The sequence below is a fragment of the Fukomys damarensis genome, unplaced genomic scaffold (assembly GCF_012274545.1).
Source record: "Fukomys damarensis isolate Sample0158 unplaced genomic scaffold, DMR_v1.0_HiC HiC_scaffold_10, whole genome shotgun sequence".
Classification (NCBI taxonomy): domain Eukaryota; kingdom Metazoa; phylum Chordata; class Mammalia; order Rodentia; family Bathyergidae; genus Fukomys; species Fukomys damarensis.
In genome coordinates, this window is record NW_022900922.1 from 16,740,808 (window position 1) to 16,745,628 (window position 4,821).

At 38.3% G+C, this 4,821-nt stretch overlaps 1 pseudogene; it reads left to right on the forward strand.

The window, feature by feature from the left end:
- Positions 1-4,821, forward strand: part of LOC117285447 — an 8,268-nt pseudogene that overhangs the window by 1,171 nt on the left and 2,276 nt on the right.

Below are 4,821 nucleotides of genomic sequence, written 5' to 3' on the forward strand. Positions count from 1 at the left end.
GTGGAGGGAGGGCAGGGACAAGGGGAAAAAATGAGACCCAAGACCTGTCATGTAAAGGTACAAGATCCCAATGATGAATGTAACTATACTGTATACCTAAAATGTACCAATAAACTCAATTTAAAAAGAAGGAGAGGAAGGGAACAAGAAGGAGGAAGCAGAGAAATAGGGGGGAAGGAAGGAAAGAAAAAGAAAAGAAAGAGGCAGGCAAAAAAAAAAAGAAAGCTGGACATGGAGATATACATCTATTATTCTAGCACTTTGGGGGGATTGAGTCAGGAGGATCAGATCACAAGTTTGAGCTCAGACTGGGTGATCCTTTTTTTCCCTTTGTATAACTGCAGATCGTACAAGTGCCATTGCATTTAGCTACATCCCTAGTCCACACTTCTTTTCTTTCTTTCTTTTTTTTTTTTTTTTTTTTTTTTTTTTGTAAATACTGAGACAGGGTCCTAAGTCACTAAATTCCCAGGCTGGGCTGAAACTTGTGATTCTTCTGTATCAGCCTCCCATATTGCTGAAATTAGAAACATTGGCCACTATGCCCAGCTACTTTTCCTATTTTTTAAAATAGTTGTACAATATACATAGTATGAAAGCATGGAAATTATTTTAAAGCTAGGCATGGTGGTACACACCTGTACTCCTATTATAACCAATTCTCTTTTGGGGCTCTTGTGCTGAGGATGACAAAGAATGAAGATGATAGGATAGCAATGCAGAATGAACCAGGTGTGGTTTATTAGAAAGAACAAAGAAAAGCCCTTGCTATAAAAGGTGAACTCTAAAGGAGGATACCAGGGAAGCTAAATATAGGGGCTTATATGCAGTATCTGGCACACAAAAAGGTCAAATAGATGTGTAAAATTGAAGGAAGCCAGATACTACTATTGTTGGGCTTCTTGTCAGCAACAGATTTTGTCTTTTGCTCTCCAGTTTCCTAAGGTTTATCTTATGTTGCCTTAAGTTTAGCCAGGCCTTTGCACTTCATTCCTTTGTCTCTGAGTACTCTGAGATGCTGAGACAGGAGGATTACAAGTTCAAGACCAGCCTGGGCAATTTAGAGACTCAATGAGAGCCTGTCTCAAATAAAAAACAAATTTAAAATGGAATGGGAACATAGATTAGAGCAAAGGTCCTGGTTTCAATCCCTGGTACCTCCAAAAAAAATTTTTTTTATAAAACTTAAACGAATGCAACAAAATAAGTGATTCACAAACTATAGCAGAACTAGAAGAAAATATTAGAAACTGCTTTTATAATCATCCCTCACAAAACCCCCCAAAACAGAAAGAGAATATTACAAATTTTTGTATAGATAAAACTCAAATCTTTGTTGTTAAAAATTAAGGGACAAGAGCAAGGTGAGGTGGATACATCTCAAGCTCCAACTTTGGAGGCTAAGGCAGGAGAATCCCTTGAGCCCAGGAGTTTGAAGCAACATAGCAATATCTTGTTTCCAAAAATTAAAATAAAATAAATAAGGGTCAATTCAACGTGGCTGGATAAAGGTGGAGCCACATTGGAGCTACTCAGAGAAAAAACAACTAAAACCACGGTTAATTGGAAGAAAGGGAGGGTCATATATCCTGATGCCAAAATCAGTCTGAAATATGAAACTTGTAGATCAAACAAAACATAGGCACAGACTTCATTCATAAAACAGTGTACCAGCCCATAGGCTGCCAGTGGCACTGCCACCTGGATGCTGAGCAAGAATCACCATAGGAAAAGCCTCTAAGAAACTAATGGACTGAAAATCTGTAGCTAATTCAAGCCACACAGGACAAATTTGGGATATAAAGCCCCCTATCTCTTTTGCCTTCCTTAACAGAGGACACTGTAGCCTGACAGCAAATTTCACCACCACACACAAAGGCAAGCCAGCAGGAAACTGCTTCCTCCCTGATGGACAGGCTGGCAGTTTTTTGGTTTTTTGTTTTTTTCTCTGTTGTGCATCCTAGTGGCTAACTGAAAACCCCAGTGACATCAAAGTTAGGAACTGCAATGCAGTGGATGTGATGAAAAAAGTGAGTGGCAACCAGTGGCGTGAGAGAAATATTCAGACAAGAGCATGAATTCAGTCTTGCAAGGTCAGCACTCAACCCACTGGAGAGGAGACTGAAGGGGCCTTGGACTGTGATCAGTCAAGGTGATCATAGCATACCCCTCTACCATGCTTTGACAAGTGGTGGGAGATGACTGAGATGATTGAATGGGGGTGGAACAGAGGAGACTGTGCAAAACTCAAGAGAAGCAAACTGTACACAGACTAGGAGCAGCCCCAGGTTGACCCTGCCTGAGAGTGCCACAGCAACTCTTGTCAAGGAGACATGGAAGGGTCATCAGGGAACATCCAAAAAACATCTGGCTGAAGACTGGTCCAAGCTCCCACATCTGGGGGTCAACAGCAGACCCATACCCAGCGCTAATCCTACTGCTGACTTGGAGGGTTACAAAGCACAGTTTTGGGACACTACCTGCCATGGACAGTACCTCGGAACTGTGGACACCAGAGGAAAATTTTTTCCTGTTTGTTTTGTTTTCCTTTTCTGTCTGGCTGATGTTTTTTGGTTTTTGTTTTTTTTTTTTTAATATTTAGGTGTTTGCCTTTATATTTATTTTATTCTACTCATCTTTCTTTCCTCAACTATTTCTCTTAATTTTGTAATATTTTTGTGGGAATGAAAATTATCTTTTGTCATTCTGGTTCACTTTGATATTCTTTTGCTTTATCCCTCATTCTTTCATTCCTGCCCTCTTCTCCAGTTTCCCAAAGCTTGGGTGATCATCCTTTGTCCTCCAGCCTTGCATTTACTATAATTCTCTCCATTTATCTCTCGATTTTGTCCCACATCTGCCTTAAATTTTCCCCCATAGGGTAAAATCACTCCACTAAGGTGAAACTCCTTGCATACAAGTTCCACATTTATGTTGGATGCTATTATATTACTGTAGATCTTGCTCCTTTGGTTAAAGGTGCCAAATCAATAGATATCATAGTTTGTCGGTTACTAGGCTACACTTGATGTTACTGTTATTGGGAATTGTACTACTTTAACTAGGGTATCATACCTGTTGTAATCAGTTTTTCTCCCTTTTCTCCCTGAAATTGTCTGGGATCATAACTATACCATAGTCCAGTACCAAAGGACTGGGTGCTTAGCCAAACAGATAGTAATTTCTCATCCTTAATAAATTGGGAAGGTAGGATCTTGGAACAAACACAAAGACCAAGAACCACAGATACCCAGAAGACATCTCTGAAGAATAGACATTTGCTAGGGAAGCCTCGATACTGGTGGTATCTATCTGCCTTAAAAAATTTACAAGCATTAACACAGAAAAAAAAGTTTAAAAATAGAAAATGACAAGATGTAGAAGCAAAATGTAATTCCAGACCTCCATTCCATCCAGGACAAGTCCAGGAGACAATGAGATACAGGATATTGGAAGCCACCCACTTGAGTTTTCTGAAATGATAGCAGTAGAAGTTAAAAAACAGTCGCATGGGGCTATAAAGGAAATAACTCTCAGATAAAAATAAATAAATGACAATCAAAATGAAGGACATGCTCACTGAATCTAGAGTAGACACAGATTTTTTTAAAATAGAGGAGCTTTGGAAAAGGATGAAAACCATGAATGCCCAACATAGGAAATAAATTGAATCCCTGAAATAGATTGAAACAGACATCCAGGAGATGAAATATTCCACTGAAAGTGTATGCAATTGATTGAATGAAGGAGAGGACGGAATATCTGATCTAGAAGACAAGATTACAGTTAGTGACCATGAAAAGAAAGTATCTTTAAAATAGCAAGGGACCATGAAAAATCAATTCTCCAGCTGCAAGATGATGCAAAGAACAATGTAGGATTGATCAGCATCACTGAGAAAGCTGAAGCAGCACAAATGCAATTTGAAAAACCTGTTCACAAAAGTAATGGCAGAAAACTTCCCAAACATGGAAAAAAGTCAACAAACAAATAAGTGAGGCATATAGAACTCCAATTATCCATGACAAAAATAAATCCGCACCAAGGCATATAATTATCAAGATTCCAGAAGTTCAGCATAAGAACAGAATATTAAAAGCTGTTAGAAAAAGGAAATAAATCACCTATTAAGGAAAACCCATAAGAATCACAGTAGCCTTCTCAATGCAAACCCTTAAGTCAAGAAGAGGTTGGAGTGAACTATTTCAGGTCCTGAATGAAAATAATCTCTAACTCAGACTGATGTGCCCTGTGAAACTATCATTCAAAATCAATGGAGAAATAAGATAGTTCTGTGACAAAGAACGACTGAAAAAATTCATGACCACCAAACCAGCTCTACAAAATACCCTGAAGGATATTTTGGAGAGAGATGACAAAGGTCACAATTCCAAAAATATCAATAGAAAGAAGCCACAAGTCAGGGCAAGTAATAACACAGAAGGGAAAGACAGGGAAACAATAGCAGGGAAACAATATGACAAGGGTAAGCCAATACATATCAGTTATAAACATCAATGTAAATGGTCTCAATTCACCAATCAAAAGAAACAGATTGACAGAATGGATCAAGAGACAAAATCCAACAATATTCTGCATACAAGAAACACATTCAACTCAAAAAGAAATTCATACACTAAAAGTCAAAGGATGGAAAACTATACTCCATGTGACAGGAATCTAGAAAAAAATCAGGGATAGTTATTCTAGTTGCAAACAAAGTGAACTTCAAACCAACACTGATCAAAAGAGATAAAGGTCACTACATACTTGTTAAGGGAAAACTCCCTTAACAAGAAGAGAAGATAACAATCATATTCA